This window comes from Opisthocomus hoazin, chromosome 9 (assembly GCF_030867145.1).
Source record: "Opisthocomus hoazin isolate bOpiHoa1 chromosome 9, bOpiHoa1.hap1, whole genome shotgun sequence".
Classification (NCBI taxonomy): domain Eukaryota; kingdom Metazoa; phylum Chordata; class Aves; order Opisthocomiformes; family Opisthocomidae; genus Opisthocomus; species Opisthocomus hoazin.
The window spans coordinates 34,588,791-34,600,778 of NC_134422.1; the positions used below are offsets into that span (position 1 = coordinate 34,588,791).

At 43.4% G+C, this 11,988-nt stretch overlaps 1 long non-coding RNA gene across 1 annotated transcript; it reads right to left on the reverse strand.

Annotated features, from left to right (window-relative positions):
- Positions 1 to 2,462: 2,462 nt before the first annotated feature.
- Positions 2,463 to 11,450, reverse strand: LOC142362403 (uncharacterized). Its single transcript, XR_012765038.1, has 3 exons — positions 10,489 to 11,450; positions 6,891 to 7,947; positions 2,463 to 6,801 (listed from the first exon to the last, which is right to left on the reverse strand). It is a non-coding gene; the product is annotated as an uncharacterized LOC142362403 (long non-coding RNA).
- Between the last annotated feature and the right edge of the window lie 538 nt (positions 11,451 to 11,988).

An 11,988-nucleotide genomic window follows, 5' to 3' on the forward strand; every position in this document is an offset into this window, starting at 1 on the left:
AGCTTCTTATTTCAGATCTAAGGACACCACTGAAAAGTAAGTCCAATGAAACCCCACTAAAACATGGGTAAAGCAAAATTTCAACTTGTACAGAGGGTACCACTTGATTTTATTGCGCTATTCAAAAGGCTACTAACTAGACCAAAAACCTGCTCAGTGTTATAAAGACAAGCAAAGCAAAGCTTTGTTTAGCTCCAAACAATATAAAGTCTTTGGATTTACAAGGCTGACTCTATGTGATATCAAATACTAAAGAGTCCTTGGCCAAGCACATATCTTGATTGCAGACCACTTCAAAGCCCCAGGCAGCTTCAGCAAAAGCCCATGAGACTTGGTTGATACGTACTGAAGACCACAGAAACCTAGCAAAATGGAAGACATCACCAAGGTGCTGAGATAAGAGAACTTAAAAGTAGCAACAGAAAAAAACACAAACAAATATTATTATAAGATAATAAGACATCTACTTATAGTCCAGTTTGCTCAGATTAAGTAACTGAGTTGCAAGCAATATTTTTTCCCCTCATAGCTGGGGCATTCCCACATGCTCCTTCCCACAGGGATGTTCTGTTACCTAAACAAGCACAGGATTCTCAGTGCAGGCATTTAACCTACTCTTTTTCTTCTACCTGGTTGCACCTTTCTATGAAATACCTACAGGCCTGATAATTTCTGTGTGATTTATCCACCAGCATAACCTGGTTGAAATTAACAAACAAGTTTAGAAGTTACAGGAAAGGATGGACAAACAGACTCAATTTCTAGGAGCAAACAACAATCTGAAATAGTACTCTAAAGACATAGAGTTACTACACTCCTATTTAATAGGTTTCTAGGGTGTCTATCCATCACCAAGTCACGTGGGTGTTCTTACAAAATCAGCTAATTAAAGCCACACCTTGAGATCTAAACGAGTGTGGGGAGTGCTGATGAGTAATGACAAGTTACACAAGGCCTGTCAGCCTCCTATAGCTGGGAACTTTCTTGCCGTAGAAGAAAACTATGTGTTGTAATAGTCTCATACAAGCACTGCAGTGATGGAGGGGCACAGACAGAAGCAGAGAAGGGCTTGCTCACCTACAGACTGTTTTTGAAAGCTCCTTAATTTATAGCAAAGGAAAGGTTAAAGAACCCTTTTTCCTCTTCAGGTGATTGATAGATGTCCCGAAAGAGGGTTTGATTCTCTGACTCATACAATGGAGATGGGCAATCTTCACTGAATGTGAGAGGGAGGGTGGTTCAACCTGAGGCTCAGTTAACCAGCCTGAGAGAGAGTGCTCACCCCTCCTTTCCCTATCAATTATCACACCAGCACCCCTCCTGAGGAAAACAGTCTGGGCTTCTGATCCCATTTCCTCAGCTGAAGGCAGCACAGTGTATATAAGCAGGGCTTATTACAAGGCATGCTCTAAGTTTATGGCCCGTATTTCAAAATCTGTATGTGCCTGAGCACAAGGCACGCAGCGTGTACCTTGAAGAGCCGGGGAAGCAGATGTGGTACACGTGCTGGGGAAGAGAGTGGCTCCCTGGGAGTCTCTGTAAGAAGTGCTGCCGTGTACCTGGGCCTCAACTGCAGAGCTAGAGTTTGCAATTACCCACCTGTCTGCCACTGGTACGCCCTCACTAGTGGTTGCATGATGTTCCCTTATCTTGGGAGGTGCCCTTGATACACACAGAGCTCTTTAGCTATGATATGCCCATCCCTGGATAACCAAATGGGCAAGAACCTACTCTAGATTTATACCTCAGAGATTTTTCACCACTGGACTTATCTAACACCACGCTGCAGTTTTATTTTTGAAAGAGAAATGACAACAAGGTAAAGTCTAGAGTTGATACTGTGACTTTGCTTCCATCACATGAGTTTTCTTGGGTATGGAACAGAGAAAGAGGAGAAGTTAAACTCAAGTACTGTTGAACAGACTTGCACTAAGCACACAGCAAGTCCAGCATCTTCTGGATAGCCACAGATAGTCGATCACATCCAAAATAGGCCATGCTTGGTGGGCATACAGCAATCCACCATGCAGAACCTGCTCAGCAGGTCAGATAGGTCCTGGTTGTACTGGTCCTACTGTATATGCACTGCAAAGCTAAAAAGCAAGTTGTCTAGAGCCATCAGTCCAGGACCTCTGGATGTCCAGCAGGCCTGGCAGATCCCCCTGACTGTTAGCCAGGTTGTTTGGTGACTAAATTCTGGGCGCCTTGGTCCAAAATCCAAGACATCCCAAATGACTTGCTCAGTTTTGCAGCTTCCAAGTTGCAGAACTGGGCCAGAGTTGTAGTCACCTCTGTAGTCTGGAAATCTCAAACAAATGACCTTGTTTGTTGCTTCTTGGGATTTTTTCTTGCCCAAACAAAATTTCTGTCTGGAAAAACTTTTAAATTATCAAAAAAACCCAAGATGTGTGTCCTTTTGGATGCCACTACAACTACCACAATAAGAAATATGTTCTGTAAGAAATTTATAGCCATGAAACACAGCTGGACCAGTGGTAAGAAAGCAGCACAGGAGCACAGGACAGACACTGGGACTGTTCATGAAGATGAATACCTTTCAGCAGGAAATTACAGTCTGTCTACAAAGGCCCCGAAGAGCTTTATTATTTATGGATAGTATCATTATTTAGAGTCCAAAGGTCTGCCCTTTTTCTTCAGCTTGTTTTAACAGACATCAAAGGAGGATTCATCAGTGTCTTCCTCTCCATTGCCAGAAGGTAGTAGTAACAATAACGATTGGGGTTCCTTACAGTCAAAACACTTCTAAAAACCATTCTCTAATGACTTCATAATGAGACATTTGGTGATGCACTGGGAGCAGCATTCATTGCCTCCAAGAAAACAGAAGTAGCACGAGATGTCTGCTCGAGGAAAAAATACCATGAATGTGTGCACTCTCCGTAGACACTAATCTGTGTAACCGCTTGAAAGGAGCTAGCCGATGCCTTCTTTTCCAAAACTAGTTAAAAGACAATGATATACATACATATATACAAGTATCTCAGTAGGAATGGGTGAACAAGCCTCAGTTTGTGCCATTCTGATAATTCAAAGAAAGCAGTAAGGACTTCCGATAGGAAATGGGATTGTGATATTTAGCTGGGATATAACTTCTTCCTAGAAGTTAAACCAGAGGATAAATGTGGAGATAATATCCAGTGTCAGTCAGATGACACAGCAAGGCATTAACCTTCTCACCAGTGCAGGCTGTTTAACTTGTATGAAGAAACCTAGAGAGTGCAAATAACATAACATGTAATAGCAGAAATCATCAACCACTAGATTAGCTGTCTCCCATAGGAAAAATTTCTCCTCTCAGCACAAGAACAGCAATATTGAGGAGTCTATGATACCTAGACACTGGCTTGCATGACTACTCAAGCTATTGCAGAACCAACATTTTGTCTCCTGCATTTACATGAAGCAAGTTAGGCACAGATTCATTTGGAAAAGGGCTAGGATAGCAATAAATGTTGCAAGCAATTCTGAGCTGCCTGACAATTTTCACACTGCTTTGGGCACAAAGGTTGCCGAAGAATGCATCATTTTGAGACAGGCAAGAGCCTTGGGCCTCCACGAATGTAAAACACTGCGTTCCTACACCACTGGTATTTACAGAGACTTGTTCAGTCCCATATATTAATGCCACTTTGATGAAACGTCTTACAAGTGGTCCAAATGAATGGTTTTTGACAGTGAAGTATCTTATATTTCATGGAAAAGTTGAGGAAAATCTTAATTTTAAAAAAATCCTTATCAAGCATTGGTTAAATAATGTTTTTGGGAAGGGAAATATAGATTTTGACAAAAAACTCTCATGCATGTGAGAAGGTGGAATAATTCCCCCCCCACACACACACTCTGGGGTAAGAGCATAGGTAGTTTCAGCAGCACGTTTTCTTGAACATTGAAGAGTCCCTATGATTCCCTTGATTTTTAGAGGCACGCATAGCCACGGCTGCAATGCTCAAAGTTAAGTATGTTCGGTCCCCTGAAAATTAGGTAACTTGGGGGCCTCTTCCTTCAGTTGGTAGTAAGGTAGCTTGCTAACAGTACGTTCAGGTGCTTTCTCATGGCAGAAGGCTTCATGGACCATTTCCACGCGTGCAGCCAGATTAGGAGCACTAAGTCACTCGGCTATCACCCTCCTCCTGGCTGCTGAAGAGAGTCCCAAGCTGGGAGTCCCACCATGGTGTGGGTAGTTCAGCCATAATCGATAACACACATGCTCTGAGCTGAGCAGGAACAATGTCAATCCAGCCATTGTGAGACACATGGTGTATCAGATAACTATGGACAATTTTCCACAGCTGGAGTATAAGCAAGGCAGGCACAAGTGCCTGTAAAATCCCCAGAAGAAACCATTTTAAAATTCATAGCCCTTAAGTATCTCAAAGCCCCAATTCTACAATCATTTATACACATGCTTAACTCCACAGACAACTTTAATGTGGAACAGCTACCCAAACAGCGGAAGAAATGCGTGTGATGGCATCCTTTCAGGACTGGGGCTCCAGATTGTGGGAGCCAGAGGCCTCTCCTTGACAGCAGGAAGGCATTTTGCATGCTGTGGATGCAATGCAAAGCACCACAGAAGTCAAACCTTAACATAAACATGTTAGAACTATTTCGTTATTCAAATCTCATGAAAGCTGGGGAGTCAGGCACCTTGTTTTTGTAAGAGAAAATGTGAAAACCTCGCACTGCCTTCTTCCTTTGCCACAGACTGGAAGCTGGGGACTCCCATACAAGACTGTAGCATGCGTTAGCTTTGTGCCTTTTTTTTCTTACTTTCTGGGATGCACAACAAGCATCATTTGCAGTTCTTTTTTTCCACAGACAACAATCAACAGCTATAAAACCAATTCCAAATGCAGCACGGATGAAGTTTCAAAAAGCCCTCATGCTCTCTCTGTGTATATGTGTGTGCATGCACAATTTAATTTACTGTGGCTACAGAACTGCATTTGTAGGACTACATTTAATTTTTCCTTTTTTATTCTCCAAGGCAGTTATCCATGACAGTGAGCGTGTCACAGGACAGCATCACTTGCAGCGACTGCACAAATAAGCCTCCAGCCTCTAGCCTTAACAAGCTATGTGACCCAGTGATCTTCAGCATGACACTCCTTGCGTTTTATTGCTGGCTGGAAAGATTTAGTTCGAGTCTCTTTCAGTGCCAGAGGTCCTTATTGCTAAACAGCCCTGGCTGTTGAGTAATATGTGAATTTAATGTACTCATACTGGAATGCCCGCTTGGAAGGTAGTGGAAATTCAACTTCAAACTGCAATCAGCTTTTTTTGTTTTCTCTTTGCTGTTCATAAACTACTTCCTGGGCTGTTTCCCATGCTGTTACAGCTCTCCATGAAGCAGCCCAGCCCTGCTCAGGCACATGAAAGAGATGATCTAGAGGAGGGAGGAGCAGTGGCAAGTCTCATAAAAGCAGCATCCTACTTGTGCTGCTTTGACAAGACATGAAATTGTCCCATTCTTCCTGACCATCTTATTAATAATCAAAATCCATCCACAGAACAAAGCGTTGCTGGTAACATTTCAGCTGTCTGCTTGGAAAGATGCATGTGGGGAGGACATGGAAGAATCTTATGAAGAAAAGCACCACAGTCCATGTGAGACTGTTTCATACCTGGAAGAGGTCAAGGAAGGTCTCTGGGGGCCAGGCTTTGGAGAGGGAATAGAAATCATGCTTTTGAAATTCTGCATCAAAGCTTGCTTGAACGTACCACTGTTGCCTCTGGTACTTTTTGCTAGGAAACAAAAAGCTTCTGTGACAGCCTCAGCAGTTACAAGAGTGGGGCTATGTTACAACTAAAGTAAAAAAAAAGTTCTCAGCCTGTAAATGTGTACCTGAATTTTTAAACAAGTCTGTCTGGTGCTTTTCACAGAGGTTTTCTGCAAGCACTCTACACTTCCAGCAGGAGCACTGACAGTTTACTGCGAGCAAATCCTGTGTTTTATTCTGAAAGAACATTTGCAGTTTGGTGCTCTCAGGTATTTAATTTTTCCCTAACGTTTCTGGTTCTGGGATCTGGGGTATAAATGAGAGTACTGTCTTTCCTTAAAGCAAAAAATCCATTTTCAGCCCTCACAACTGCAAGAAATGCTGAAAAACATAAACTCTAAAAAGATATGGACATCAGAAAGACCACATAATGCAAAGATGTCACAATTGTTGAATGGTTTGGGGTAGCAAAACTGAACTTGTGGTTGTCCCTCTGCCTGTTGCACATGAGAAATTTGTTTCTAAGAGTTTCGCTCCCCTGCTCAGTGAAGAGAAGCACACTAAGTAGCTATCTTTCCAGTTAACACTCCGAATCTGACCACTGAATATTGCAATAAGCTGCTCTCAATCAAGTTACAGATTCAGTATTATTTGCAGAAATAATAACAACCAGAAATTTGGCATCCTCTGAGAAAACTGTTATTTTCTAATGGGCTGTTCGTGGTGATCCCAAATAGACAAAATTAACCTCGTGAGGTACTCATTCTGTATCATTTACCAGCTTGTGCAAGCGTCAGTCCAGAATGCAAGACCACACCTGACCTTTTAATAGGCACATTTTTCTAAACGGCCACGTTGTATCAGGCTATGTTGCAAAGCAGCTTAGTTTTTATCCTGGTGGCTGATCAAAATATCCCTCCTCCCCTCTAGCACTGAGCATCCTGCTCCATTAATGCTCCACAACTCTCATCACATCTCTTAAGTCCTGTTCCTGGGATGAAGAGAAGAAGGAGCATTGTGTCTTCTGGGGCTCTCAGAACATCTCTATCACAGGTGCAGGCTATCAGAAAAGAAAAAAAAGAAAAAAAAGAGACATCAAACACAGAAGCAGTGGTTGACTGTTGCACGGTGACGATAGGAGATAGTTACCTCTGGCAGGTCAGCGTGTGTTGGGAAGTCCCATCCGTTATCGAGGTGGGTCTGCTCTACGTCAAAGCCCATGGATCAAGGTCAAAACGTAACATTCCCCAGGTCAGTGCCCTGACTCTTGTACACTGACGCAAACAACCGTAGCCATTAAAATGTCACTGCCTGTCCTGCACTCCAGGTTTTCATCCCTAGCAGGGAACAGCAGAATCAACCGTGCCTCTGTGCCAGTGCTGCAGCATACCCACAGCTCCCACCTCCGCTGGCAGCCCATATACACCAGCCAGCCTGCAAATTAGGAGCCAGGGACACTGGGATGTGTTCCCTACTGCAAGGCTAGTCACCCTTGGTGGCTGGTCTTGTCAGCAGCTGGGACCCCTGCAGTCTGATCTGCCAGGGCTTCTGTGGTACAGTCAGGTAGTTCAAGTTTTAACCATACACCTCAACACCATTAAAGCTGATCTCCACAGACAAAGAGGTTTACAAATGGACAGTTGCAAACCAGTTGCCTGTGAAAGAAGTGTCATCATACTGCATCAGACACCGACTCCTGAGTCAGTGTAGCAAAGCATGAAGCTATAACCAAACTTTGCAACTACCCAGCAGCCCTGAAAATATCTGGGCTCATTCTCAGCTACTGTGAGTGCTCTGAGAAGTTCCTTTTTTTATGGCTTTGATGTTGGGCTCAAAGCATCTTCCCTACTGCGGGGGAAGAGAGAGCCGTCTTGAGCCCAGGGAAAAACTAGTGCCATTCATCTGGAATGATGCTATGAGGTGCTCCCACTACCAGTTTTGAACCCCAGGGGCTCCTGCATCCCCTTTCTGGGATATTCCCTGTCCCTGTATGTCTGCCTTTACCTCAGCTGCTCTGCCAGGTGAGAAGAACCCAGTCAACTAAATTCCAAGTCCTGCTAACCAACACAGATGCATACTGCAAAGAGGAGAGATATGTCAACTTCAGATTTTCCCTGCAACAAATGTGTCCAGGTGCCTTCTCCCATTAGCTGCAGTGGAGATGTAGATACGGTACTTGATTTCTATGTCCATGAGAAACCAGGAACTGCAAAAGAAGGAAAAATAGAAAAGATTCAGAGATTCTTCTTCATCCCATTTTTTGAAGTGGCGGAAACAACCTACCGTTTGGTGCCACTATGCTGTGACTGAGGGAAACCCTTTATGAGTTGCTGGAGAATTAAAGGAAGATAAGTATGAACATAAAGACTGTTTCTGTTTTACAATAAACATCAGGCACAGACAGCTCACCCGTGCCAAGCACAGACGAGCATTGCTCTAAGCTGCCTTTTTCTCTGCAGGAGTCTCTGTCCAAAAAAGTTACTCTCAAACCCTCCACAGGAATGCTGGCTGATAAAGTCACTGTTTCAGACAAACCCCAGACGGTTCCACAGCTGTTGATGCAGAACCCAAGGGTGCTCTACAACTGAGCGACAGGTTATGTAGGGAAATGCAGGCAAAGGGTTCCCAGTGAATGGCAACTAGCTCTATCTGTGGCACATTAAAGACCAACTCAATAGGCTGGGTGATTTTTTAATATGGGCGGTCTTTTCCTTTGGGGTACAGTTTCCTCTCACTTGAATCAATGATCATTTGTTACATTAATTCAGAGACAGAAATCAGCTATGCTGCATTCATGCTCTTTAATTGTCCAGCCAGAGAAATCAATGCTTTTATTGAATTAGCCAGTTATGACAGCAAGTTTTCTTTGATTTCTAAGGCTCCTATGAATCAATAGGAGTCTGTCATTGCCTCTAAGTGGAGCAAAGTCAGTCCCCAAGTCACGCTGGCTGGATGAAAACGCAAACCTTCCTGCAGAATTCTCTGCATTAGGTGGATATGGGACTACTTGGCAATCTGCTGAAAAACTACCTCAGATGACTTCCTCCCCTGCCTCAACAACTGCCCTCGGCTCACAACTCCACCCCTGCCTTATCAATTCTCATCTCTCACTCTTCACACCTTCTGTTTTCCTGCGTCCTTATCAGCTTTTTCTGTGCCATAGGCAAGATCTTCTGCTGCTGTTTCCATATTGTCTTAGGTGCAGGTGTCTATGCTAGAAATATCTTCCCCTACATAGGCCTGCATCTGACAAATCTAAATGCCTCTCCAGGACTCCCTTCCCTGTGCTGTCAGCAATAAGTCATCTTTAATCAAAGTGCTGGTCCAAATATTTTGGTTTTTTTTTTCACAGAGGTAATTTTGTTGTTGTTGTTTTCCAGTCTTCCTGTAAAACCAGCCATTTTTTATCAGCACAGCTGGCTGGGAAACATGACTCATACATAAATTACCACTTTTACTGCATTCCTTCCTTTTGTCAGCCCTTCTGCTGTCAGCTACGTGGGACAGGACCATTATTCTTCAGTGTTTAGCAAACACTCTACACATAATGGGCAATACTGTAAATAAATGAAAATATAACCAGAAATCAAATGAAAGCTGACTGACAGGATTTTCATGAAACTGTCTGAGCTTTGCAGGTTTCTAATCAGCTGTGCTGCACTGTTACATGGTGCTTACAATGGCTTTGCCGTGCCTCCGTAGTGTCAGACAGGATCACAAGGGGATGGCAAATGGAAATCAGGTCTTCATCTTTTTTACCCATGGCTTACTACAGATGATTAAGAATGATCTGTGTCTTAGAGGCTGAGAAGCACCATGTAACTTCTGACTGGCATAAAATGATGGATGGCCCAGCATTTATTGCTTAATCAGAATTTCTTCCTGGAAAAGCAGGGGAAGTGAGAGAAATTAGTGCTAAGGAATGGCAGGCTGCAGGAGATGTCAAAGTGGAAAATTGATGGGGGATATTTCAAAAGACAAGTTAGTGAGTGCAGAAGTTCATAAAAATCCTGTGCAAACAATTTTTGATCATGTCATACAGAAGAGAACAAGGGGGAAAGGCAAGGATTGCAAAAACAAGTAAGTGCTAATCTCAGCACAACTGAAAATCAGAGGAAAACAGTAAAGTAAGGTCAGCAGGCTGCAGTATTTCAGCTACCACATGGACGTTAAAGGAATGAGTAGCAAGATGAAAACAAAACTGGCGCATTGCATGACACAGCTCCAACTGGGACATCAAGCTAGTACGAATAATATCACATGGTATTATTTGTAGGAGAAATAGCAATGTTTTCACAGTGCTGTCGCGTTAATTTGGCAGAAAATAAACCCTCTTGCTTTCTAACGCTCTTCACCGAAGTGAGAGGCTAGGTGCGGCTATGTTTGAATTCTGAGTGATGTCCAATTTGCCACTACCAGTCCAGTCGCGTTTAATACATATATTAAACTACCACGATCCTGGATACACTAACAGCAGTCTGCACCTTCAGTCCAGTCGTGCTCATGAACTAGCACGGCTGCATTTGGTCGCGTTCAGTGAGAAACTGTGACAACTGGCTACTTGAACAGTGCAGTTTTATTTGTGCAACAGGTATAGAGGTTTTTTGAATTGCCGGTGATAGTGACTGTCTGCAAGAAAGCACGTGCAAATATAAAACGCGTGAAAAGTTTATAAATAATAATACAGCCTGGCTATAAACATTAGGGAGTAACTATTCCCGGGAAAAGCGCTTAGTTTAAGTCTCACCCAAGGCGTCCCAAGGCGGGGAGAAGCAAGGCTCAGCCCGTCAGCCAATCCCGGTTGTTGGAGGCAGTCTGAGGTGGAGTTTCCCTTGACTTGCTCACGGTGTTATCTTCTTTTCCTCCGAAGATCTTCTCCGAAAATCTACGGTGTTATCTTCTTCTCCGAAAATCCCCCATTTCTCTGGCTATTTTTATATCCTTTCTATCTTTAAGGTGGAGTTTGAGTGACTGTAGTCATACATACCTTTTATCATGATTGGTGTAAAATTCTCTCGCTTCACATTTAAAGGTATAGTTTACGAAAAATCGAAAGCGCAGACTCGAAGAGGGGTGGTCGCACCTTGGAGGCGGGTAGCCTTTGGGATGGAGGTGTGTTTTGGTATTAAAATGATATTAAAATGAGCAAAGTTCACGAGAGGATAGCACTTTGGCAAGGTTTCGAAAACCTGTTGGCTCAGGGGACCAGATGAGCTGCTTATCAGTTCTAGAGAACCATTTCTTCCCACTTTATCATCACGGAGCAGGGCCACGGAGTCTCCACTCCGTTCCGTCCTCTATGGTACATTGCAGGGAGCTGCTGTGTGAGTGGATTCCTCGCATGCCTGCTGCAGCTGTGTCCCATCCTCAGAGCTCCTTTGGATTTCATGCTTTTCCTCAATGGGTGAACACTGCTACGTTTTTCATATAAACCTTAATTTTCAGATGTAAAACCTCAATTTTACTGATAATTCCACAAGTGCCAATAAGAGGCTTGTGGATGCATGTGTGTTTGAAATGGATATTGTTTGTGTAGTACTGTCTACCCCAAAACATTCCAAACTTCCAAGCTAGGCTTGGAAACTGTGAAACTGGCTCAAAAATTGACGGGTTTATAAAAACACTCTGTATGTTCTGAATATCTGCCTTCTAGTTTTCAATCTTCATGCAACTTCCAGTTGCAACTTTCAGTTTTCTGCAGTAACTGAACTAGAGCTTCATTTTCTGAAAAAGAAAACCAAAACCCGAAGAAAACCACCATGAGTCTCAGCATCCTCAGAAGAAAATCCAAACTGCTAATTATTGCAAGATCTCCAGTGAAATCATGATATCAGCAAAAGCCAGCTGCAAACCAAGTAACAATGAGTCTTTGGACAGGGGAGAACATAAATACTGATGGCAGTAAAAAGGTGAAATCAGAAGATGGGGAAGGACTGGAAGGAATTAAGTGATGGTGGCTGGTTCTGATGAGCACAGATCACCAGCTTTGAGGCACCTTTTTAAGCAAGGTCCTTTCTGCCCAATTCAGAATGATAGATTGGCCTGCGGGGAAGAAAACCAGTAGAGTGTATTTTGTTAAGCATCTTTCAAGATGGGCTGATTTCAGACAGAAATGCATATCTAGATAGCTACTATAGATGGGATGAGTCCAGCAAGAGCCAGGCACCTGCACACACGGCAGCATGGCAGCAGGTAGACCAGCGGCTGGTGCTCCTGGTGCCAGTGAGCCACTGAAAGCAGAGGGAGC